The 27,402-nt window shown below is 41.8% G+C and overlaps 1 long non-coding RNA gene across 3 annotated transcripts in view; it reads left to right on the top strand.

The window, feature by feature from the left end:
• The first annotated feature begins 3,941 nt into the window (after positions 1 to 3,941).
• LOC105484687 (uncharacterized) overlaps positions 3,942 to 27,402 on the top strand; it is a 135,213-nt gene continuing 111,752 nt past the window's right edge. The window contains exons 1-3 of one of the 3 annotated variants that reach the window (XR_011612491.1): positions 3,942 to 12,762; positions 13,298 to 13,374; positions 14,745 to 14,821. This is a non-coding gene — a long non-coding RNA (uncharacterized lncRNA). Of the gene's footprint in view, positions 12,763 to 13,297; positions 14,822 to 27,402 lie in introns of all 3 variants that reach the window. The other 2 variants (XR_011612493.1, XR_011612485.1) reach the window with 2 other exon arrangements.

Below are 27,402 nucleotides of genomic sequence, written 5' to 3'. Positions count from 1 at the left end.
TCTCTCTTGTTTCTTTAGTGCTTTTTTTTTTTTTTTTTTTTAATATAAACAAAACCCACAGCATTTTAATACTTATTTTTATATTTCCCGGAATACTCATATTACTCATACCTCTGAAAACACACGTTTAAATCTGGGTTAAAATTTAATCAAGATGTGAAAATGCTCATTCTTTGACTTGGTAATACCAGTTTAAGAGTTTGTTTTAGAACCTAGTGAGATATACCAAAGTGTTGTTTATGATCATCTCCCCCAAAACAAAAGAGAAATGCTTATGGTCCCACAAAAGGAGTATGAAAGAAATCATGGGATTTTATCAGATTTCATATGTAGCCACTGGATATTATAAATATGAAGTATCTAGCAACATGGAAATATATAACAAAAAGGACAAAACTCTAAATGTCATGTATACTATGAATGCAATTTAAAATTATGTTCAGGGCCGGGCGCGGTGGCTCGCTCTTTGAGACAGAGCGAGACTCTGTCTCAAAAAAAAAAAGAAAATAAATAAATAAATAAAATTATGTTCAGGCCAGGTGCAGTGGCTCTCACCTATAATCCCAGCACTTTGGGAGGCCGAGGTGGGTGGATCACTTGAGGTCAGGAGTTCCAGACCAGTCTGGCCAACATGGTGAAACCCCGTCTCTATTAAAATTACAAAAAGGAGCCAGGCATGGTGGTACATGCCTGTAATCCCAGCTACTTGGGAGGCTGAGGCAGGAGAATCGTTTAAACTCTGGAAGTGGAGGTTGCAGTGAGTTGAGATCAAGCCACTGCATTCCAGCCTGGGCGACAAAGTGAGACTCCATCTCAAACAACTAAACTAAACTAATGTTCAGGGCCAGGTGCTGTGGCACTTTGGGAGACCAAGGTGGGAGGATCACTTAAGCCCAGGAGTTTGAGACCAGCCTGGGCAACGTAAGGAGACCCTGTCTCTACCAAAAAAACCCCACAAAAACCAGATGTGGTGGTACACATACCTGTGGTCCCAGCTACTCAGGAGGCTGAGCCCAGCAGATTGAGGCTGCAGTGTAGCTGTGACTGTATCAGTGCTCTCCAGTCTGGGCAACAGAGCAAGATCCTCAGTCAATAAATAAATAGAGAGATTAGATAGATAGATAGATAGATAGATAGATAGATAAAAATGTGTTCATGTATGCATAGAAATGTTTGATTTAGTACAATGGCATTATGATTTTCTTTTTTCTTAAATATTAATCTCTAGTAATGTTACTGTAATATTTGTGCAAAAATGAAACCAACTGAGTTAATACATCCTTGCTATACCTGTTTTGGAATGATTATTGGTGTGGGCAAAAATCTTATCTGTTATATTGAATCTAGTGTATGGAGAAGGTGGCCAAAGTAAGGAAACAGCTCAAATTGAATACTGAAACTTTGTTAGCCTAAATTAGCCAGGCTTTGAATTACCATGGAGATATTATGAAATACCAGTGTGTACTATGTCTGAATATATTGAAAAGAGATTGATCAAGTATGTATTCATTTAGGTTTTGGGGATCCTATATTCAACAAATTGTGTAGATAAATACCAACACAATCTTTTATCCCCAAGATTAGTCAAAGTAGATTCTTGCCATAGATGTGATGCACCCAGAGAACCTGACTGTTGTAAAACCATGTAGTATTTCAGGGAATGCAAAGCAAATGTACTGCAATTAGTTAAACTAGAATTGAACCAGGAGTAAAGTTAGAGGGGTCTAGATCTAATTTCATACTTATTGCTGATGAAAGAAGGCCCTGTTAAGTAAAATATTTTCCTGAGAATCTAGATATAAGAAAAAAAAAAATACAGAGTATATTAAAGTTGCCACGTTAAAGCAAAATGAAGAAATTAAAATGTCTTTAAATTTCTACATATTCACTGTTGAATTAGTGAATTGAATATTTTTATACTGTGAAAATTAAGAAGTCTGTCAGGAAACTTAAGAGTTAATTGTTAAAGTGAGTGGACTAAGAGATGGTGCTGTAGTTGGAATCTTGAGGTTTTTAATGTTTTTTTAGTTAGTTTTAGAAATATAGCCTTATATTTTGAGAGCAGTTTGAACTTTGAACTGTCAGAGTCTGTTTTAGAATCTATCTGGGGTCAGGTGCAGTGGCTCACACCTGTAATCCCAGTACTTTGGGAGGCCAAGGTGGGCGGATCACCTGAGGTCAGGAGTTAGAGACCAGCCTGGCCAACATGGAGAAACCCCGTCTCTACTAAAAATACAAAAATTAGCTGGGTGGGGTGGCGCATGCCTGTAATCCCAGCTACTTGGGAGGCTGAGGCAGGAGAATCGCTTGAACCCTAGGAGGTGGAGGTTGCAGTGAGCCGAGATTGTGCCACTGCACTCTAGCCTGGGCGACAGAGCGAGACTCTGTCTCAAAAAAAAAAAAAAAAAAAAAAAAAAAAAAAAAGAGAGAGAGTCTGTCTGGAACGGGAGGACTTGGATCATTCATCCGAGGATAATATATCAATTGCTTAGAAAGCCTTTTACCAAATCTTATTTAAAAACAGAATTATATGTTGTCATAAAGCAGCCTAGAGTAGAAGTCTGAGAACATTTTTCTTATACTTTTCTCTAGCCAGCAATAAACTATTTACATCATCCTTAGATTCTGGTCACTCATTTACTTGTTCATTCATTCCTAAAAATGTGAGTATGGGGTACCAGGCACTGTGTCAGGTGCTGGGATACAATGATAAACTAAGATAGTCAAAGTTCTTGCTCTCCTGGAAATAACATTCTAATGGGAGTAGGCAGACAGAAAATAGCAAACAAACAAGATAACTAGATTGTGCTAAGCACTGCAAAGTAAGGACACAGGATAATGAGCTGGAGAATAATGGGGGTGGGTGCACTTTAGATTGCTGCTCTAGGAAGAGTTAAAACACATCTTGGACTGTCTCTCGTTTCTAACACTCCTAGAAGCAGCCTCTGAGCCCAATTAGTACACATAATTGAAATGGTGAATTAGGGAAGATTCAGGTGGAATGAGGGTGCTCAAAATCTGTTAGTCAATTTGACCAAGAAACGTCTGAACCTGTAACATGATTGACTCTACAGAGACAGTCTCGGAAGGGTCTTTTAGGATGGTCCCAATTGCTTCTATTAATATCTTGGCCAGCCGGGCACGGTGGCTCACACCTGTAATCCCAACACTTTGGGAGGCCAGGGCGGGCGGATCACGAGGTCAGGAGTTTGAGGCCAGCCTGACCAACATGGTGAAACCCTGTCTCTACTAAAAATATACAAAAATTAGCTGGACGTGGTGGTGCATGCCTGTATTCTCAGCTATTTGGGAGCCTGAGGCAGGAGAATCGCTTGAACCCAGGAGGCAAAGGTCACAGTGAGTTGAGCGAGCCACTACACTCCAGCCTGGGCAACAGAGTGAGACTCTGTCTCAAAAAAAAAAAAAAAAAAAGGCCGGGCACGATGGCTCACGCCTGTAATCCCAGCACTTTGGGAGGCCGAGGCGGATGGATCACGAAGTCAGGAGATCGAGACCATCGTGGCTAACACGGTGAAACCCCGTCTATACTAAAAATACAAAAAATTAGCCGGGCGTGGTGGTGGGTGCCTGTAGTCCCAGCTACATGGGAGGCTGAGGCAGGAGAATGGCGTGAACCCGGGAGGCAGAGCTTGCAGTGAGCGGAGATCGTGCCACTGCACTCCAGCCTGGGCGACAGAGCGAGACTCCATCTCAAAAAAAAAAAACAAGGCCGGGCGCGGTGGCTCACGCCTGTAATCCCAGCACTTTGGGAGGCCGAGGCGGGCGGATCACAAGGTCAGGAGATCGAGACCACGGTGAAACCCCGTCTCTACTAAAAATACAAAAAATTAGCCGGGCGCGGTTGTGGGCGCCTGTAGTCCCAGCTACTCGGGAGGCTGAGGCAAGAGAATGGCGTGAACCCGGGAGGCGGAGCTTGCAGTGAGCCGAGATCGCGCCACTGCCCTCCAGCCTGGGCGACAGCGTGAGACTCCGTCTCAAAAAAAACAAAACAAAACAAAACAAAACAAAAAACAAAAAACAAACAAAAAACAAAATAAAACTTGGCCATATTTTAAATGTAGGATCCATACATAAATTTTAACGCCCAATTTTTAATTATAGTCAGTAGCAAACATGTTACTTTTGGGAAGTCTCTTTTCTGACTTGTTAAGGCAAGTATGCATGGCCCTAAAATTCTACAACGCAAATTGCGTTTTTGTTTTGATGAGCTCTGTTCCTTTATTCATACATTCATTCATTCAACAAATATTTATTCAGAACTTACTAGGTCCTGGGGATACTACAGTGAACAATAAACAGCAATCTATGCTCTCATGTGATAGCCTCTGGTTATACCGCTTGATTCCTTTTCTTTTTCTTTCTGACTTATATACTGCTACTTTCTGACTTATATACTACTTTCTTACTTTCTGACTTGTATGCTGCTAATATCACGGCTTAACCTAACACCAATTTGGGAAGATAACATTTATGCGATGTAAATAGATCTATTTTATGTTCTGCTGTTCTTAACACTTAAACATTATTATTGCGAGTGATTTTTGTATTCTTTTGGATGTGGGTAATTTAACTTTTATTAAGGTAATTTTAGTATGTTAGATGCTCAACTCTGTTGGCCATTAGAGTGCACTTCTTTATTTAGGAGCGTATAACTACTTGTCTCTGACTGATTGTGCAGCCATGACATAGCTGGAGTGAGGATCCAGCTTTAAACATTGTGAGATAAATCATTTCCACAGTCTTGCTTAAGTGGCCATTTTAGTGTAGAGAAGCACATTTTCTGTTGAAAGCCAATGTGAATGTCTCCTTGACCCAGGGTCTCAACAATTTTTGAGCAATGTAGATATGATGGTTTAGAAAAAGCTCAATAGATTAAAAAAAAGATTCTGTAAAATTAAAAATTTCCCTTTGAAGAATTATTGATAAAAGCATGCATTTGAAATGATATAATTAATATATATATCAATAATAAAAATGGGGTCTATTTGAGTTTACTAAGCATTAGCTTAGCAATAGCTACATTTCTCTAGACAGATTTCTGAGTTGCTATGAACATTTTGATCTCAAGACAATGAAACCTGTAGAAGTTACTAGTTCCTTTTTCCTTTTTAATGCTCTGTATACCAAACAAAAACTGTCTCCTTTCATGCATAAACATTAATGACCAATATCTGAGTGCAAAGCCTGTATATTCAAGGTTAAAACTAATTCCCTGCACTATTTGGGGAGATGATTAACTCTTCTTGGTAGCAGACCAGAAGCAAGAGGGGCAGCCCCCACCTCTTCATCTTTCTGTGGAGTGCTGTAGGGTTGTCTAGAAAACAGCTGCTCCCCACATGTGCTGGGTGTGAAAAAATCCATTTTTGAGAAACAAAACATCAAAACAAAGACCTCATAGCTGTATATTTTTCTACCTTTAGGTCCAGGATCCAAAGTCCATATTGAAATCGCTTACTTGCCTTCCAGAGCTCAGGGGTGACCGCAGGAAGTAGACCCAGAGGTTTTCACAAACCAGGTCTTCCCTGGAAATAGTAGTAGAGGCTCGAGACCCAGATCCCCATGGCCAGGTGGCTGGTTTCTTTAGGGGAGGGCCTGAGCCAAGAGTTTTTCAGAGGCAGAGCCATGTGCCTTTCTGATCTGACTATATTCTGGGCTTAGGTGAATCTAGGTTAACTTTGGAATGGTCAAAGGGGTTGAAGCAAAACTGGCATGGATATCCTGCTGGTTGTCAAATGTTGGGCAAGTGTCCTGCTCCTAATTTTTAAAGGACAAATATTTGAAATGAGCTAGCTATTTTAGATAATTTAAAAATTATTTATGTGCTGGTTTATTGTATAATAAAAGGAATATGAAATATTGTACATAACTTAAAAACAGATTAAAACAAGCCTGGCACAGTGGCTGGCACCTGTAGTCCTAGCTACTGAGGAGGCTGAGGTGAGAGAATTGCTTGAGCCCAGGTGTTCGATGCAATGAGCTATAATTGCACCACTGCACTCCAGCCTGGGCAACAGAGTGTTCTCTCTACATATAAAACAGTAGGTCAACATTACAAAATGTTAAGATAAAAAAACACCCATAATACTGCCATTCCGTTTTTCCTCTGTGCAAATATATTTGAACATGGTTACATTCATAATGCACATATATCATTTGTATTCTGCTTTTCAATTTAATATCATCCTCAGTATTTTCTGTATATTTTGACAGTCTTCATAATTCATTTTTAATGATAATATAGAATTTCATTAGAAAGATGTACCATAATTAACATTTTTCTGATTATTGGGCATTCATATTTTGTAGTGAACATCTTTTCTTTTGGATCATTTCTTAGGATCAGTTTCCAGCAATAAGATTACCGTGTCAAAGGGAATAGACATTTTCATGACTGATACATGCTTTGCAAAAGGTTTGGCCTTTTTCTTTGCACAACTTTAAAGGTGAATCATCAGCCATGAGCCAGTGCTTACATTTTTGGACAGTTAATTATTATTCCCATATTAGGCAGAGAGAGAAAAGCTCTGTGCACATCTGATTTTCTTCTTATTGCTTTCGTTATGTAGAGCTGACATGTTGAGAAAAATGTCCTGGCTGTGAGACATTCCAGACAACAGAGCCATCACTTTGGAAAAGTTTGGACCAATCCCAGTTTTGCAATCAGCTCCCAGAGTTTTTCATATTTCTTTTGGCAAAGATATCTGTCACTGTGGTCAAATGCAGCTGAATGGTTAAAGTCACAGCGTGAGCTGATCAAGGTGCCTATTTTAGTATTAGGTTGGCAGTCTGTGGCCAGGTGTCTGAGTATTTTGAGAGAAGTAATTTTGTAAAGTAATTTGCAATTCTTAACTGTGAACAGTGTCAGAAGACTCATATGCAGGTTTTCTGTGGAGATTATCTCCCTCTTCCAGACCAATTGGAAGGTAATCATTGGTTTTTGAATGAAACACACTGGGCCAGGCACAGTGGCTCATGCCTACAATCCCAGCACTTTGGGAGGCTGAGGCAGGCGGATTCCCTGAGGTCGGGAGTTCGAGACCAGCCTGGCTAACATGGTGAAACCCCGTCTCTACTAAAAATACAAAAGTTAGCCAGGTGTCGTGGCATCCGCCTGTAATCCCAGCTACTCAGGAGGCTGAGGCAGCAGAATCGCTTGAACCCAGGAGGCAGAGATTGCAGTGAGCCGAGACGTGCCATTGTACTACAGCCTGGGCGACAGAGCAAGGCTCCATCTCAAAAAAAAAAAAAAAAAAAAAAAAAAAAACAGAAAAAAAGAAAAGAAAACACACTGATTGCAGGGAAATTAGGACACCTTGGTCCTTGCTGAATGTGTCACAGTGTCTGTACTTTGCAGCAAATTGCTTCACCTGAGTTTTTTCCCTCTGAGAAGCAAAGATATTGGAAACAGGAGTGCCAAAATCCCTAAAATTTTTTAGGTTCTTTGTCTATTGGATGATTCTAATTGCATCCCCATTTTTGTAGCCAAGGATGTAACTTCTCTATTCATTGGGGCTTCTGTCAGGCAACAATGGAAAAGAATGGGATGTGAAACACAAACCAATGTTTATAGTTTGTAATTTCTACCAGAAGATACCATGGCATATATAATTAAAACCAATGGCAAAAATTATTTTGACTCTCTGTGGCTTGAATGTACTTACTCCATCCCTGCTCCTCATGAATGTGTTAAACATAGAAAAAAAAAATAGCATTCACTCTTGCCCAGCAGGTTAAGAGGAATTCAATCCATTCTGTGGAACTGGTCTTGAATTTACCGACCATTACTTTATTTGCTGACTGTAAAAATTCTAGCTTAAAAAATAGCACTCTCAGCAACATCATTTTCAAACATGAAGACCAACAGTATTTTATTTAGCATAGCATTTTGAAAATCTCATGGCAATTTGGTAAGAAAAACTTAGGCCAGTTAGGGGAGGAGTAAAAATGAAAGTGGGAATAGCATTCATTTTCTTTTTCTATTTTTTCTTTTTATTTTTTGGGGGCAGTCTCATTCTGTTGCCCAGGCTGGAGTGCAGTGGCGCGATCTTGGCTCATGCAACCTCCGACTCCCGGTTCAAGCGATTCTCCTGCCTCAGCCTCCTGAGTAGCTGGGAGTACAGGCGTATGCCACCACGCCTGGCCAATTTTTGTGTTTTTAGTAGAGACAGGGTTTCACCATATTGGCCTGGCTGGACTCAAACTCCTGACCTGAGTGATCCGCCTGCCTCAGCTTCCCAAAGTGCTGGGATTACTGGCATGAGGCACTGCACCTGGCCATTTTCTGTTAACTCTCTGAAATTAATTTTCATTTAGTCTGTTACAAAAGTAGTTATTCTTATTTTCCCCTATGAAGGCATAGAGTCAGTAAAGAGATTTATAATGAAGCTACGTGGTCACTTTAATGCATATCTTTGTAGCTGCCCATAGAAGAATTTTCTATTGACCGTGGAAACCCCGTCATAAGAAACAGGCTCAGCGTCACTCTAGCTGAGTTCAAGTAGTTTACTTAACCCGTCTGTTTCCATACTGGTAAAATGGGTTATGGTGAAGATTAGAGCTGATACAGTTTAAGCACTCAGCTACCCTCTTGCAAGTGAGGATACTATATTTAGAGAGGAACCCATTCCCAACCTCTCCCCAGGGAATAGCAGCAGGAGGGTGCTGGGTTGTAGACCAGTGTTGAGACTTGCAAGTAGTCTTTGGCACCATAGGGCCATGCATATTCACTCATCAAATTCAGCCGTGTGTGTGTGTGTGTGTGTGTGTGTGTGTGTTTGTGACCCTACTCTGTGCCAGGTACTGTTTCAGGTATTAGGGATACTGCTGTGAATAAAACAGAGACGCTGTCCCTGCGGATGGAGACAAGTAATAAGTAAAGAAACATAGATGGAGATCTGTGCTATAAAGAAATAGCAGAGAGCAGGCATGTTGGCTCATCCCTATAATCCTAGCGCTTTGGGAGGCCAAAGCGAGAGGATCACTTGAGTCTAGGGGTTCAAGTCCAGCCTGGGCAACATGGTGAGACTACGTCTCTACTTAAAAACAACAACAACAACAACAACAACAAAAACAGAGTATGGAGATAGAGAATGATCAAGTGGGAGGGAATTGTTTTGGATAGGACTTTCAGATCAAGTAAGGTCAGATCAGCCTCTCATCAGAAGACACTTGTAGCAGAGTACTTACTAAGGAAGTGAAGGAGCTCTGAGTTTGTCATATGAATATTGGGGAAAAGAATGTTCCAGGCAGTGGAAACAGCATGAGCAAAGGCCCTGAGGCAATAGCATACTTAGTGTGTTCCACTAAGGAGGGCAATGTTGTGTCTGGAGTGGAGTCAACAAGGAAGAGATTAAGCTAGAGACTGAGGTCAGAGAGAAGGGTGAGGTGGCCAGATCATATGAGCCGTTGTAAATCAAGATAAGGACTTTCTTTGGCTTTTGAGTAAAATGGGAAACCATAGAGATTTTTGAGCAGAGGAGTGACATCATCTGACTTCAAAGGAGTTTTTATAGTGTGATGTGGGCTTTTCTAGGCTCAGGCAAGAGGTGGACAGGGTGAACGGGGAATAGATCTTGCAGAGCTGAGCATTCCAACATGAAGGCCTCTAGCCATAAGTGGCTACTTAAATGTAAATTCATTAAAATTTTAAAAATTAAAAATTCATTTTCTCAGTTGCACTAGTCACATTTCAAATTCACAGTAGCCACATGTAGCAAGTGGCTACAGTATTGGACAGTGAGATGTAGATCATTTCCATTGCCACAAAAAGTTGTGTTGGACAGTGCTGGTAGGGTATTAAAGGCCTTTGTAGGGAGTTCGGCTTTTACTCTGAGTAAACAGAAAGCCATTGGAGGGTTTTAAGCAGAGGAGGAACATGCTCTGACTTATGATTTCAAAAGATCACTGTTGAGAATAGACTGTAACGGGACAATGGTGAAAGCTGAGAGACCATTAATAGTCTAGATGACAGATGACCATGTCTTTGATGAGGGAGTAGGAGTGATCATGATGAGAAATTATTGGATTTTGGATATATTTTGAAGGCAGAACCAATAGGCTTTTCTGATTAAAATGATGCGATATGAGAAAACAGTGACAAAAAGGTTGTGGGTGATGATGAGAGAAGAGAATGTAAGGCAAAAGAGAAGGGAATTCTCCTTGTGGAGGAGGAGTCTCATTCACCTTGAAGCAGGAGTGAAAGCAGGGATTTGGGTGTAAAAAGATTTAGAGAGTCCTCATCTAAGCAGAAGATGAAGGAGTAAAGAGAGAGAGATGGCTGTATTGGAAGTTTGAAGGTGATGGAGAAAGTTTCAAATAATTGTTGGAAAATGAGTTGTAAAAAGAAACATAACACAGTTGTTACAGCAGGGCATGGTTGCTTGTTCCTATAGTCCCAGCTACTTGGATCCTGAGGCAGGAGGAATTCTTGAGCCCAGGAGTTGGAGGCTGCAGTGAGTTGTGTTTATGCCACTGCACTCCAGCCTAGGCGACAGAGCAAGACTCCATTTCTTAAAAATAAAACAAAAATGCAGTTGTTAGTATTGAGGGCCCATAAGAAGTTGGTGACCATGAACCTATCTATGCTTTTGATCACCTCCAGCAGAGTGTGACAGTTGTGTGCAAGCAAAGAGAAAGGAGATGGCAGGGTTCAACGAGGGCTGTTGTTTTCCTAGATATGTTTGTAGAAAAAACAGAGAAGAAGGGAGTTTAAGGGACTGGTAAAAAGGATATTGTAATAACAGACCACGGACTAGAAATTGAATAAGAAGGAAAGTGAAAACAGCTGAAGGCTAATGAATTGGGAGAAAGCAGAGGGATCAGTAGACTGGAGGCCCCAATATTTCTAAGAGCAGTTGGAGTTGTTGTCATGCAAGTTGGAAGGAAAGATGCTTATCCAAAAGCTGAATGCCTGAATCAGTAATCTTGCCGGCAGAGCTATTGTAGGTGATGACAAAGTCAGTCCTTTGAAGTCTATGCATATATATCTTCATTATAGGCTGACTTGCCAAGTCTTAGAATTTTATACAATATAACCTCACTGTGGATCTCATCTAAGCAGGTTTGGTAACCAAAAGCTCAAGAGTGTGAGATTGGGAGCCCAGAGAGCTACCCTACAGCTCATAGCCTGTCACAAACCAGCCGTGTAACCATGGACCTTGAGGAAATGAACCTTATGGTCCCTTCTATCTCTAATCTGTGACTCCGTAGCCCCATTATAATATAGCCTTTTCCCAAACACTGACCTTCAACATAGACCCTGGGGGATTTTTCTATTAACAATTTGCAACTCTGCACATTTTTATCTGCTGATGCCTCTTGGAATATTAAATGCTTAGAAAGCTGTCCTGGGGATCACTTTCTGGAATCTTGACCATGTAGTCATCTGAGTGGGTGTGACAGGAATTATACACCAGCAGCATTTGTATCTAAGTGTCCTTCAGGCACTGGGATGGCTGCACCTTTACCAATCCTCTCCAACTCTCTCCACCTAGAAAACATTCTTTTCTCTTAATTTTGTTAGAGCTATATAGGAATGCTCCTTCAGCCGAAATGACAGAGGCTGTTGCTCTCAGAATCAAATGCAATAATGTGACCTGTAAATTCCTATGAATATATTGATATTTTAGGGATATTTGTTTATTCAGAAGAGATTCCAGACACAGAACTCTCTTCCTCTCTGTTCCCTAACCCTGCTTTTCGCCATCGTTCTTCTCTCTCTAGGGCACAGAGAGAATTAAGAACAATCTAAGGTAAATTTTTAACAAGATGGTCTAGCTTGAGCTCTGTAGGCTTGAATGATTAAATAAGTAGCAGTTTTTTTGCTAAAATAACCACATTGTTTGCAAAAGTTTTCTCCTTTGAGTTTTCTACGGTTATTACAGTGATCTAACTGCCTTACCTGCTTTTGAACTGGTTGAGCCTCTTGTGGGACAGAAAACAAAAGGGTGTTGAAATGCAAATAGATAACTCTGGGTCCCAGTCCCTGACTGCAAAAGGAAGCCAAAACTGACAACAACGTTTCCTTCTCTACGGAGGTTTGTAGAAAAGCTGTACAAAAATCTCACAAGATGTATTTCTTCTCGTGGACTGGAGTCCCAAGGTAGGTAAGAAAAACAAAAACAAGATAAAAACAAACAAAGGATTCCGTACTTGGAATTTGCTCAGTACCAGTTGAATAGCTAATTGTTTCTTGTGTTCTTCCCCTCCCCCCTTTTTTTCTGCCTGAATAGATAATCCTTACAAAACATCTATTCATTCTACAAGTGAAAATTTCAAGAATATTCGATACTGACCTTGGCAAGAGTAATGGACTGAGATTGAGTGATGAATTTGTGTGTGTTGTGGCTGATGTGCATTTTGGTGCTTTGTATGCAAGTTGAAGAATATCTTAGCAATAGGAAAAGAAGATTTATGACATTTTAATTAATGAATATAATGAAGGCTAAAACTTGTAGATAAATTTATAAGGTACACAATTATTTTTATTGCTTTTTTTTTTTTTTTTTTAGCACAAAGGTGATTGTATTTTGTTGCTTTAAGAAAGGACCTCCTGATAATACTGGCTTGCTTTTATATTTCAATATGACCAGTTTAATTGATATGCAAACAATTATTTTTTAAGGGAAATAAAATGAGGCAGTAGTACAACTTAGTGAAGAGGACACTGTGTCAGATTCTTAATTACTAGATTAAATTTGAGCTCTTATTTGGCCTTTACTACCAACTGACTGCATAACTTGGGTAAGTTATTTGGCTCTTTTTTTTTTTAATTTACAAAATTAGAATGAAAACTATGGATAGTGAAAATATTTGGAAAAGCTTTTTGGCCGGGCGCGGTGGCTCAAGCCTGTAATCCCAGCACTTTGGGAGGCCGAGGCGGGCGGATCACAAGGTCAGGAGATCGAGACCACAGTGAAACCCCGTCTCTACTAAAAATACAAAAAAAAAAAAAAATTAGCCGGGCGCGGTGGCGGGCGCCTGTAGTCCTAGCTACTCAGGAGGCTGAGGCAGGAGAATGGCGGGAACCCAGGAGGCGGAGCTTGCAGTGAGCCGAGATCGCGCCACTGCACTCCAGCCTGGGCAACAGCGTGAGACTCCGTCTCAAAAAAAAAAAAAAAAAAAAAAAAAAAGAAAAGCTTTTTGAAATCCCACGTGAAAGGCATCAGAAAAAAGAGTTGGGTGATTTTTTTTTTTTAATGGGAAATAATCTGATATTGTCAGTAAACCTAAATTTTTTGTATATTAATTTATTTTTTAAGCTGTTATTTAATTTCAGGTGCTTAAGAGCGCTTCAATTTGTTAATGGAAAGAAACACCATTTACACCGGATGGCTACAAAGCAACCTTATTCTGGTAAAATAATCTCTTAAATCCTTATATACACAGTCACTAACTGTTGGCTTTATAAGGTCAGTACCAGCAAACTAGCCCTGTGGCAGTTAGAAGCTCAGCATGTCCAAGATAGCAGTAACTCGAACAAACACAAAAAACAGCAAATAGTTTAAACAGTACCATTTGATTTGAATTTAACCCAATCTTAAACAGAGGACTCTAAAAAAAACAATTACCAGCAAAGCTACATTAATTAGGGAGATTGTTAGGTTGTATCAATGCAGTTTAGCTATGTCTTTTAAAAAGTGAAGATGGACTGGAAGTGGTGGCTCATACCTGTAATTTCAGCGCTTTGGGAGGCCAAGGTGGGAGGATCCCTTGAACCCAGGACTTTGAGACCAACTTGGGCAACGAAGTGAGACCATCATTTCTACAAAAAATTAAAAAATTAGCTGCGTGTGGTGGGGTGTGGCTGTGGTCCCAACTATTTGAAAGGCTGAAACAGGAGGAGTGCTTGAGCCCAGGAGGTCAAGGCTGTAGTAAGCCATGATCGTGCCACTGCACTCCAACCTGGGCAACTGAGTGAGACCCTGTCTCAAAAAAAAGAAAAACATTGAACTTGCAGGCCAACATTTATTTCTGACTGTTGACTACTTTTGAAGGAGAAAGCTTTGGACACTAACATTCTGGTCTCAGAGACCTCAAAGAAGCACAGCCCTGTAAAGAAGAAAATTCTGCTGGGATTAGCAAGAGCCTAAAGGTTTTGGGAACTTGGAATGCCAGGCTCAGTATTCCGAGTTCCAATATTGACTCTGCCTGTGAGTCACCCTGAACTAGTCACCCTGTCTCTTGTGTTTCCCCCTTTAGAGAAGAGCTAAGACTGTTGACTTTTCAGGAGTTGCAAAACATGTTACAAAAGGATAGGAAAGTACTATGCAAACATGTAAATATCATGAAATATTGTGGGGGGTACATAATAAAGATAAGCTGCATTCTTCTGATAATTGGAAGTTGATAATCTTTATGTAGAGACAGGCAGCTTGATTTCAGAATAGAGGTTAATGCTTGAATTTTAATTTGAACAGTGTAAATTTGGATCATTATTTGCTCTGTCAGTCAATTTTGCTTACTGAAAGGAAACTCTTAACAAGTTATCTTAGTAGAATGGCTGATTTTCAGAATCAGACCCCCAGGCTTTCTAGAAATGTGTATTAAAATTTAGTAACCTCACTTTCAATTGTTGAGTGTAGGACACTGTGGTTGGGTTTCTATATATATTGTAAACAAGCCAAATACACAAAGTGAACTCTCTATGGACCTTAAAAAAGTCTTAAAAAAATTTTTTTTGAGGATATTGATTGAGGCACCTATTTTGTTCCTTACTTTTGCAGGATAGCTTGTCAGTGCCCGCTTGGGTTTTTGAATTCTGACTTTTTGCTGACCGTGATTTGGCTGTCTCATTAATAAGGTAAACCTTTCTAAAGTAGAGCTCATTGCTTTTTAGTTCTTTTAATGGTGTGGCTAGCCTCTAGAGAATATGATTTTTACTCTTCATTCTTTCTGGCAACTTTATACCCTCCACTAACCCACCCAGTCCTGAAATCCTGTTGGTTTTTCCATCTGTGTCTAGCGTCTCTCTTCTGATTCCCAGTAAACGCTACTATATTCCCATCATTCGAAATTAACAACTGCTATTATTATGGTCATATCTGATTCAACTTTTTTTTTTTTTTTTGAGACTGAGTCTGGCTCTGTCGCCCAGGCTGGAGTGCAGTGGCCGGATCTGAGCTCACTGCAAGCTCCGCCTCCCGGGTTTACGCCGTTCTCCTGCCTCAGCCTCCCGAGTAGCTGGGACCACAGGCGCCCGCCACTTCGCCCGGCTAGGTTTTTGTATTTTTTAGTAGAGATGGGGTTTCACCGTGTTAGCCAGGATGGTCTCGATCTCCTGACCTTGTGATCTGCCCGTCTCGGCCTCCCAAAGTGCTGGGATTACAGGCTTGAGCCACCGCGCCCGGCCGTGATTCAACTTTTTAATGAACTAAAACATTGATGATAAAATCAAGTTCCTTTGAATATTAATTCCATTTCCTCCTTCTGTCCTCATGTCCCAGAGCCCATGTTCAGTTTGTATACTTTTTAATATTTTATATATACTTATATGTACCCATAGTTAATATGTAGTATTGTTTTATGGATTTAAATATACATAAATCGTTTCTTTTTTAGAGAGATAAGATCTCACCCTGTCACCCAGGCTGGAGTGCATGATCATAGCTCACTGCAGCCGTGACCTCCTGGGCTCAAGTGATCCTCCTGCTCCAGCCTCTCAAGTAGCTAGGACTACTGATGTGTGCCACTATGCCTGGCTAATTTTTTTTTTTTTTTTGTAGAGATGGGATCTCACAATGTTGCCTGGTCTCAAACTCCTGGCCTCAAGAGATCCTCCCTCCTCTGCTTCCCAAAGTGCTAGGATTACAAGTGTGAACCACTATGCCCAGCCCACTGTTATATGATTTGTTTACTTTCTCTGAGTATTGTTTTTAAGGTCTAGCCATGTTTTTGTACAGACACACGCACACACACATCTATACATATTCATTATTTTTAATTGCTGTCTAGCATTTTTTTTTTTTTTTTTTTTGAGACAGTGTCTTGCTCTGTCACTCAGGCTGGAGTGCAGTGGTACAATCTCAGCTCACTGCAACTTCTGCCTCCTGGGTTCAAGCAATTCTCCTGCCTCAGCCTCCCAAGTAGCTGGGACTACAGGTGCCCACCACCAAGCCCGGCTAATTTTTGTATTTTTAGTAGAGACGGGGTTTCACTGTCTTGGCCAGGCTGGTCTCAAACTCCTGACCACAGGTGATCTGCCCGCCTCGGCCTCCCAAAGTGCTGGGATTACAGGTATGAGCCACCACGCCCGTCTATTTGCTATCTGGTATTTCATAGCATAAATAATACCACATTTTATCAATTTATTAGTGAATATATGATTGTTTATAATTTTTTCACTAATATATAGGCAATAGTTTCTTAGTCTTGATTCCTAGATGCAGGATTGCTACATTTTGAATATGCACAATTTAACTTTTAAGAGATATTACCAAATTGATTTTCAACTGTTGGAAAACCGTTTCCGCAGATACTTTCCAACATTTGTCAGACTTCTTAATCTTTGCCAATTTTAGGGGTAACAAATGGTTTTCTCTGGGCTTTCTAGCTTAATTTCAGTTCATCCTATTCATAGTTGCTGGCCTAATCCTCTCTAACGACAGCACTGCTCAAGGCCTTGCCTGATCAAACACTCTCAGAAGCTCTCCCGCTATCTACTCAGTCCAAACTGCATCAAGTTCTCTGCAAGCAACCTGTCCCACCTCATCCATCTGTGCCCAGCTGGACCAGAACATACAACTTACCACTTTCTCAAACTCAGCTTTTATTTTTCTGCCTCTGCAACTTGATCATGCTCTTCTGCATTCCTGTATTGATTCAATAAATATTTATTGAGCTCTTTACTTCCTGCCAGGTGCTGGGAATATAAGGGTGAAAAAGAAAGACAATATCTAGGCACTTATGTGACTTAATTTTTAGTAGAGGATGGAGATGGGCAGAAAATAATCCAGTAAAAAAATTGAACACGATAATTTTCCATAGTACTTTATAAGTACTATAAAGAAAGTAAAATAGAATGTTAATGAGTTTGTGTGGAGGAGTGATGGGGGTGGATATGGGGCATGTACAGGTGGGAACTTTAGAGGGGCAGGTGCTCAGTGAAGGCTTTACAGAGAAGGTTATATTCCCCTTGAGACCAGCAGTGTGAAGCTCATTCACAGACCAGAAGTATTTCTGATCCTGAGCAAGTGCAGATGCCTGCATGTAGGGGTGGCCTCGAAGGATCCTGAGAGGAACAGAGCTGCCCTTGTGGCTGGCAGTCGGGTCTAGGAGAGTGGTGGATGCTGTAGGAGACAAAGGCAGGCAAAGCCATGCCTCTCAGGGCCTTGTGGATGCTGTCTTCCAAAGCCACTGCAGGAAACCGTAGTTTGCCCTTTAAAGCCCTGTAAAGCCGTGATCAAATCCTTTCTTCATAATCATTCCTGATCCAGCTGGCTGAGCGCGCTCTTTCTGGACCACCATTGCACAGTGGTGGTTCCTCTTACGGCATTTAACATAGAACTTTGGGATCTTGATGTCTGTTCTTCCCATGAGCTATTAGAATTTGTTTTCATGTTGCTATTTTGTTTCTACCTCACAAGGGACACTACTTTATTGTCTGGTATGAGGAAAGTAGGAGGAGAAAAGGTAGAACACAGAAGAAGCCTATCTTTTTTGATTGAGTCACTTTGGAACGAACTGAGTTTCAGTGAAATAAGCTTTCCTGTTGTATATTTGAGCTGATTTTCACAGTGGCAAATATGACAAATTTAATTTTCCTTAAAAATTGATAAGACCAGTTGGAGTTCTAAAAGTGATTTTTTCCACCCCTTGAAGATCTTTTCTCAGAATAGCAGTCTGTAGGCTGTCACCTAAAGTGTCCTGTTTTCAGTGCCGCACCTGCTATGAGCTTCAGCTTTTTATGAAGACGTCATGGTGTGCTATCTGTACTGAGAACCTTTCCCCAGCATCAGCCAGCTCCTGAAGATAACATTGTCTGCTAGAGATTGTCATGTATGTGGATTTTATCTCTATCTTCACGGTAATTTTGGAGTTGTGTGTTAGACCTATCTTACTGGTGAAAAGAATGAAGGTTCGTAGAGGTCATTGCTTGTCTGTCCCCAGGTTACGGAATGAGAGAATAGTGAACCTGACACTTGAATCTGGGGCTACTGACCAATTCTCTATGAAGCGTCCATGCTTTAACTAGTAACATAGCAAAGACCAAGCACTTGCAATTATTTCTAGTTGTGCTGTGAACCACTGTGTTCACTGTTGATCGCATTTTCCTTCTTGAACTCATTTTCTATTAATAGGAGCATTTATCACAGACAGTGAGAAGCAGTTTGTGCAGTGGGGAAGAGCATGGGCTGTCTGAAGCTAGACTGTCTGAGTCAGGGTCTTCTCTGCCAGCTTGCTAGCTGTGTGGGGGAAGTTACTTAACATTTCTGTGGTTAAGTTTCCTTATTTTTAGTATGAGGATAATAACAGCACCTACATCATTGGGTTGTTGTAAGGATTAAATAGGATAATGTACTTAAAATGCTTAGAACAGATCCTTGTACTTAATAAGTCCTCAGTTAATGCTCTCCTAGTCTCAGGTCTCAGCTCAAATGTCCTCTCCTAGGGAGGCCTTACCTGGCCCCTGTAGCTAGCCTGGGCCTCCCTCAGGCACTTACCATCTCCACACTCTGCCTGCACCCTGCCTACTTCCCTCGTGGTGGTTTCCCTCTTTTGGGGTACCAGGTTTATTATAGGGTTGTGTCCTCTGTGACAATGTGAGCTTTCCATGGGTTGACTTGTATGTTCCAGTTTCCAGCTCCAGGGCAGTGCCTGGCATGTAGTTTGCTCTCAATGTACATTTGTTTAATGGCTCTCTGTTTCTGACAATCCTGAATCAGAGCTTTCATTTTGAGCAAAATAGTTGCTCCTCTGGTTTCTTCTCAGTATGCCTTATGTATTAGTGTTCCCTGAAACTTCATTCCCACAGCTTCAGACATGATCCCAAATGGCTCATAAATTTGTACTTCTAGCCCTGACTCCTCTTTCTTTCCTTTCTTTTCCTTTTTTTTTTGTGTGTGTGTGTTTTTTTGAGACGGAGTCTCACTCCGTCGCCTGGGCTGGAGTACAGTGGTGTGATCTCGGCTCACTGCAACCTCTGCCTGCTGGGTTCAAGCAATTCTGCTGCCTCAGCCTCCCGAGTAGCTGAGATTACAGGCACCTGCCACTATGCCCACTAATTTTTTGTATTTTTAGTAGAGACAGGGTTTTACCATGTGTTGGCCAGGCTGGTCTCGAACTCCTGACTTCGTGATTCGCCCGCCTTAGCCTCCCAAAGTCCTGGGATTACAGGTGTGAGCCACCATGCCTGGCCCTGACTCCTCTTTCAATCTGTATTTCCAACTAACTGTTCATAAAACAAATTCTGGTAGGTATCCTTAGCACAACATGTTCAAAACAAATGTGCTTTTTTTTTTTTTTTTTTTTTTCCAAAACCAGGTCCTCTTTCTGTGCCCCCAACCTGGTTGACAATGTGTGCCTTCATTCACCCGATTAGAAACCTTGGAGGTATCCTGTACTCTTCTATCACTTACCCTCAGCCTAAAGCCAGTCAGTCACTAAAGTGTTGTCTGTCATTGTCATCATCATTATCATCATCATTATCATCATCATCACCATCAATGCTATCACCACTGATGGAGTGAGAACCTTGTGCAGATGAGCATGAACCCCAATTTCATTTGCAAAATGACCCAGACAGCAGATTTCATCTCATCTGCAATAAGCAAGGTGAGGTTTTGATGACATTAAGGACATGGCTAAGAAGAGGTTGAGAACCAGCATTCAGCCCACCTGACTCCAAAGCTCATGACCCGAACCTCAGAGATTTCTCCAGTGAGGTCCTTTTTTTTAATGGCAGGATCACACCATTAGTCTGGACTGGATCCAACCTTGATTGTTGCAACAGCCTTTGATTTTATCCGTCAAACCCTGTGCCTTCTGTGCAACCCATTCTCTACCCTGGCACAAGCATTACTAAAATACCAATCTGGTCCTATGACTCCTCTGCATAAAAACCACTGCTGGGGCTGGTCAAGTGCAACAGTGTTTACAACTAATTGATCACAACCAGTTACAGATATCTTTGTTCCTTCTTTAGCCAAAACACACACACACACACACACACACACACACACACACCCATTATTGGTTCCCTTTTGCATCTTTTGAATTCTAAACTCCTTACATAGCATAAAATCCCCTTCTGGGTCTTTTCCCAGCCTACACCCCACCTCCCCACCTGCCCCATTCCCCCTGTTGCTCCTACCTCTGGCCTTACTTCAGCCCCAGGGTCCCCTGCTGGACATGGCAGGCCTAGTACATTCTGCCCTGGGCCCTTTTACTTTGCTTTGTGACATATTTTTCATCCTTCAACCTTCAGCTCATAAGCCATATTCTCTGTGGAGGCATCCAGAGGGCCCCAGACAGCCCCTCCCACCTGTGTTCCTCAGAGCATTCTATGCCCATAATTAGGATGAACACATTTCTGAATCAGCAGTGGAAATGTTTCAGTTCAGACAGCTACGCATGTGTCCCTGAAGACAATGGGACAGTTAATTGAGCAAAGTCCAGAAGAAGCTCTTGGAGGTGATTCCTCTTTGTCTGTGTGCTACCCTGTAGAGGGGTCGGGAAGGTACTTCCAGGGTAGAGAGCTGTAGGGGGTCCTTGTATTTGCCCACACCTGACACGATGCCTAACTCGTTGTTTGCTGAATGTATGAAGATTATGCCAGGCCTGAGATTCTTTTGAACATATCCAAATGTCATGTGTTAGTTTCTCCAAATAACCAACCAACCAACAAACCCAGCTCTTTATAACAATGGACAACCTAGCATGAGTATTAGGACTCTGTTTAAGTCTCAGCTTTATCACTAGAACAATTCTCATAGCCACACTTCTTCATCTGTAAAATGGGGATAACAGTCGTTACTTACAGGAGTTGCAGTGAAGATTTTGTGAATGAATTGAAGGAAATTAGCAGGCACAGAGTCTGGCAAAGAAGTCTTTGTTTCAGGCACAAAGATGTGTAGCCCATCACTATAAACAGGAACTAGAAGGCAAGGTCATGTTCTAAAATAACTTTTAAAAGTTAGGATATCATTGGGAATTTTAAAAGGTAAGACAATTAAAAATACGACTAATATTTGTCAAGTTTTTTTTTTTTTTTTTTTTTTTTTTTTGATACAGAGTCTCACTCTTTCACCCAGGCTGGAGTGAAGTGGTGCTCACTGCAACCTCTGCCTCCCGGGTTTAAGTGATTCTCCCTCCTCAGCCTCTTCAGTAGCTGGGATTACAGGCACCCGCCATCATGCCCGGCTAAGTTTTGTATTTTTAGTAGAGACAGGTGTTCACCATGTTGGTAAGGCTGGTCTTGAACTCCTGACTTCAAGTTATCCACCCCCCTCGGCCTCCCAAAGTGCTGGGATTACAGGCGTGAGCCACGCGCCTGGCCTTATTTGTCAGTTTTAACGTATGAAGAGACATCCTCCTAAATGTTAAAGTACCCTTTGATTTTTTTACCCATGCATTTTACAGCTGGGCTGGGAGAGATGTGACTCCCGGTTTGTTTTGCCTCACCTTTGCATTTCATCAGCTGTGTCTGATCCCAGCCTAACCTGTGTGTCGGAATCACGTGGATGAGTGTTTTATAGACTCCTGGGCTCTACCCCAAACCCACTGAATCAGAATGGGGACAGGAAGGGAACTGTCAATCTATATTTATGAAAACCTCCCCTGTGGTTTTGATAGTCTGCAAGGTTTGGGAATCACTAGTTCCCAAACACACCAGTAGAAAAGCAGATAGTGCTTAACATTCTCAATTTCTCAACTTTAGAGTCTTTGTAATTTAACAAAATTTAGTTTGTTTGCTTTTTTGTAAGTAACGTTAGCTTTCTCAATGTCTGTTTCACCTTCATTGCAGTCTGTTTATCCAGCCTGGGGAAAAAACTGGCTCCATTTAAACAATGGGACAAAAAAGGTGCAAACTTGACCAGCTTCCCTACCTTTTTGCATTAGCGTGTAGGTATTTCCTCCATGTCCTACTGGGGCCATTTAAATGCTAATGTAGTTAAGGACAACAATCTTTTTAGCAATCAGATAAAATTGTTTTTACCGCAATCTTATTTCTCATTTCTCCAGTCCATACTTTTCTTTTTGGGGCAGGGTGGGGGTAGGGATAGAGGGGCATACATTTAAATTCTTTGACTTTTCAAACCTTAACAAAAATCCTCTCCTAATATCTTCTCAGCAGTTCTTGCAATGTATCTATCATCTAAACCTGAGCTCTGCAATTTGAATGTGCTGAGTCACCTTGTCTTTGCAGGGTCAAACATTTTGCATCCAGGAAAAGTACTGCAGAAAATCACACTGTGGGCAGCTATCTGGTATGCTGTTATTTGAATATTTGAATACAAATAGGAAGACTGGAAAGGAGAAAGTTACTGTGTACACAGATACATAGTAACTTATATACACTTAAAACAACTTTTTTTTTTTTTTTTTTTTACAGATTTCTAATAGTCTGCTAAGTCCTCTTTCTGATTGATGATTTTTGTGTGTGTGAAATTCTCTAAATATTTATTTGTATTCCTAGAAAGTGAAAATGAATATAAATGGTAAAGCAGTTGCCTTGCAATGTTTAATAAAAGGAGAAAATAGTCTTTGTCATTATTCTGAAGCTTTGCCTAATTAAGATTCTTGAATTAATTTTAAAGAATTAATAACAAAAAATACAATCATGAACCAGATATTCAGAGTTAATGTCTAACTTAAGTTCAACTTTTAGGAAGTCTGTTTTCCTATTTTGATCATGTAGTTGAATAGACAGTGAGGAGATGTTACTACAACTGTATTAATAGAGGAAGTGGCAGGAAGCTACAGTTTCCTTAGAATCAGAAAGAAAGTTTATAGAACTCACTGGAAATGAGGTTATAGATAAAGATTGAAGTCGGAATAACTTTTATTTAGAACTGCTGTTGTGGCCGGGCGCGGTGGCTCAAGCCTGTAATCCCAGCACTTTGGGAGGCCGAGACGGGCGGATCACGAGGTCAGGAGATCGAGACCATCCTGGCTAACACGGTGAAACCCCGTCTCTACTAAAAATACAAAAAATTAGCCGGGCGAGGTGGCGGGCGCCTGTAGTCCCAACTACTCGGGAGGCTGAGGCAGGAGAATGGCGTGAACCCGGGAGGCGGAGCTTGCAGTGAGCTGAGATCCGGCCATTGCACTCCAGCCTGGGCGGCAGAGCGAGACTCCGTCTCAAAAAAAAAAAAAAAAAAAAAGAACTGCTGTTGTATTTTTGTAACATAAGAGTGGTTTTCTTTAAAGTAAGTATTTGGGGCTAAAGAGAATGCCAACACTCCTCTCACAGGGAAGTCGGAAAGCTTACCAGTATTAACAAACATCCGAAGTCATTTCACAAGGTAGAAATTTACTGTAGAACCAATGAACATAATCTTCCTTCAGGGTGTTTTGAGTCATGAATGGGGAGCAACTTGCTCCCTTTGTGGATGGAGCACTGGGGACAAGCTTCTCTGCATCAGAGCCTGTGAAATATCAGTAGCAACAGCTACTGTACTCTGAGTGCTCACTTCCTCTATGCCAGAGGCTGGCTCTGGTCTTTAATCGAATTCGCTCATTCCATCCTACAGCCCCTTATAAAGAAGGAACACTAATTTTCAATACCTTAAAGAGGCCAAATCATTCCCACAGCATCGGTGGCAGAGGGGGTATTTGAACCCAGGCAGAATGACTCGAACTCCCTGGTAATTAGCCATGGTAGAGAATGTCTCCCAGCTCACAAAAATGACTACTTACTGGCAAGTAACACTAAATACAGAAAGAACGTCATCAGTTGGTTGGTGTTCTTGCTTTCTCTCAATGAACAATTAAGAGGGAGCAGAGGTGAGATGGGGTGGGGTGGGATAAAGGGGAGGCCTGGAAGAAGGGACAGAAGGGTTGCAAATAATCACGCAGGAGCCCAGTGAGACTCAGAGAAAGATTCTAACCTAAAATGCGTTTCTGCTGTCAGCTATTCTGTAATTAACATCCACAGATGAAAACATGAAATATATTAAGAATCCTTTGCGGTTTTTTCCCTTTTTTTGAGATGGAGTCTTGCTCTGTTGCCCAGGCTAGAGTGCAGTGGAGCGATCTCGGCTCACTGTTAGCTCTGCCTCTCAGGTTCATGCCATTCTCCTGCCTCGGCCTCCCAAGTAGCTGGGACTACAGGCGCCTGCCACCACGCCCGGCTAATTTTTTGTATTTTGTTTAGTAGAGACGGAGTTTCACTGTGTTAGCCAGGATGGTCTTGATCTCCTGACCTCGTGATCTGCCCACCTCGGCCTCCCAGAGTGCTGGGATTACAGATGTGAGCCACTGCGCCCGGCCATTTTTTTCCAATTTTGACTGATGGACATAATAAAATGACTTGATAACTTAAAAAAAAAAAAAATCCACAAAAACCAACAATCCCAAATCCTCAACTAACTGCTTTTCATCATTCTACTCCCTGATTAGACATGGAATTGGGCTCGTTGCTAGGGGTAGAATAATGGCCTATGTTGGGCAGGACAAGGGCATGGAGCTCTCCAGCAAGCAGCACAGTGGGACAGCACAGGCTTCTAGCATGCATGGTTTCAGTCTCAATTGTTTACAAGCCTTGGGATCTGGAACAATTGATTTGAGCCCTATAACATTAGAATGGTTCCTTTTCTCAGAACCTAATATGGGGCCAGAGAAGGCACTCAGCCAGGAGGGTTTTTTCAGAGGCCAAGGAAGAACTAGTTAAGAGGCCGAGCCTCCTGGGAGACCACGTAGATGAGTGGGGTCAGGTGCCTGTGTCTGAGATCTAGCTCAGGTCAGGGCAGTTTTCATTGAGAAGGTGAGATTTGAACAAAGATTTGAAGTTGCTAGCCGTGTGGGAATCTCAACAGAAGAGATTTCCAAGCAGAGGAAACAACTAAGGAGAAACAGGAAATTGCCTTCTGGCAAGATCTAGGAACAACAGCAAGGAAGTAAGTGGCTGAAACAGAGTGAGTGAGGGGTAAAGTAGTTGAAAGTGAGGTCGGGGAGTAAGGGAGTCAGACTGGCCAGCATCATTTTAAGGACTCTGAGTTTTAACTATGAGAGCAACATGGAGCCATTGCAAAGTTCTGAGTGGAGGAGGATATGTGACTGAGAGTTTAAAAAGATTGCTCTAAGCCAGGTGCAATGGCTCATGCCTGTAATCCCAGCACTCTGGGAGACCGAGGCAGTAGGATCACTTGAGAACAGGAGTTCGAGACCAGCCTGGACAACGTAGCCTGACCTCGTCTCTACTAAAAGAGAAATAAAGCTGGGTATGCTGGTGTATACCTGTAGTCCTAGCTACTCAGGAGGCTGAGGCGGGAGGATCACTTGAGCCTGGGAAGTTGAGGGTGCAGTGAGCCATGATCAGGCCACTGCACTCCAGCCTGGGCAACAGAGCAAGACCCTGTCTCAAAAACAACAACAACAACAAAAATCTAAAAATATTGCTCTGATTGCTATATTCAGAATAGACTGGGTTCGAAGCAGAAAGACCAGTTAGGAGCCATTGAGTAATCCAGACAAGAGATGATGATGGGTCTGACCAGGGCTCATAACAGTATGGAGGTGAATAGTAGGAAGATTCTGGGTATATGTTGAAGGTAGAACCAACAGGATTTATCCCTGGGTTGGATATGGAATGTGAGTGGAAAAGAGAAGGTGAGGATTTACTCCAGGGCTTTTGGCATGAGCACCTGGAAGGATGGCGTTGCCAATACCTGGGGTGGGAAGGATATGCAGAGAAAACAGATTTGGGGGGAACACCAAGGGTTCATTTTTGCTCATGTTGAGTGTGAGATGTCCAATTGATATCCAAGTGGGGATCAAATGGAAGAGGGAAAGGGTCTGGTCTGGTAATACGCTTTTAGAAATTACCAGCGTATAAATATTTAAAGCCTGGAGAGAGAGAGATCATAAAGGGAGTACTGATAGAGAAGAGAAGGGGTCAACAGACTGAGCTTTGAGGTGCTACAATACTGTGAGTTCTAGAAAAAGAAGAGGGAGCCTCAGAGGGGACTTGAGATGGAGTAACAAATGAGGCTGTCTTGAAAGGTGGCATTCACCAGGCAGAGTAGGGAAAGAATTCTAGGTGAGGGGAAAAGTGGGTACCCAGACCCAGAGATGTGAAAGCCTGATTTGGGAGAGGGACAGGGAGGATAGTAAGTGGTGTGGTGTGGGGAAGAGTAGAGGAGAGGCTGCAAGATGGGCTTCTCTGACATGTAAGGGACTTGGACCCTCAATGGAAGACTTTAGGAGTTACTTTCATGATAATTATGAGGAAGATGATGGCAGCTAAGACTCACTGAGGTATTATTCTAACTTACCATGTGTCAAGCACTGTGCTAAGCAAATTACGTACATTATCTCACTTAATCTTCACACCTGCCCTTTAAGAAGGATAGTATTATACTCTGCAGATGAAGAGATGGGCTCAGGGAGGTCAAAGTTATCAGTGAGTAAACTGCCTTTAACCCAGGTAGTTCCATTCCAGAGTCCATCCTTTTAACCACTAACCTGTCCTGTGTCCTTGAGGTCTGGCACTTCTTAACCAGGTCTCAGAGGGTCAGCCTGAGAGCATGTGTCATTTCCCCATAGAGGACCTGACTTCATTGTTTCTCAGATGAGGTGCTTTGCATGCAAAGGGTTAAGGTAGATTCTGAGCACCAGTGAAGGAGTTCAAGTGGAGCAGCAACTTGACAGGATTTGCTTGTGTAGGATGTTGATCTGGCAGCAGTGTGGTGAACAGAGTGCGCGGGGTGCCTGTTAGTAAGGGAGATACATTTGGGGAAGATTAGCTCAATGTGAGACCTATTGAGACCCCTATAGTGAGGGGCCTGAGGGCTGATGAAGCAGTGTGCTTCAGGCTGCAGGGTCAAGGGCTTAGTAAGAGATGAGCTAGATTTGAGAGTCGCATGGCTGTAAATAGAATCAGTGGTTCTGAGGGAGGGAAGCAATTTTCAGACCTTCACTGTTCATATATACATACTTTTCTCAAACGGATCCCTTGGAGAACAGGGAAAATACACACCTCTTGCACTTCCATAATCTTGCTATGGTGTGTTTGGGAAGGTAAAAAAAAAAAAAAAAAAAAAAAAAAAAAAAAAAAAAAAAACCTCCGGGACCCAAACCTAGGGGGCAATTTCAAATGTAATGCATGTAGGAGAATGTGAAGGACTCGGCATGTGACGCTTCCTTTTCCAAGTCAGGTGGGTCTGGCTTCTGGCTGTTCGCTTTCAACGTACTTGAAGGGAGACCTAAACACCCCCCCCCACC

Source organism: Macaca nemestrina, chromosome 1, assembly GCF_043159975.1.
Source record: "Macaca nemestrina isolate mMacNem1 chromosome 1, mMacNem.hap1, whole genome shotgun sequence".
Taxonomy (NCBI): Eukaryota; Metazoa; Chordata; class Mammalia; order Primates; family Cercopithecidae; genus Macaca; species Macaca nemestrina.
This window is presented reverse-complemented; position numbering and strand designations above follow the sequence as displayed.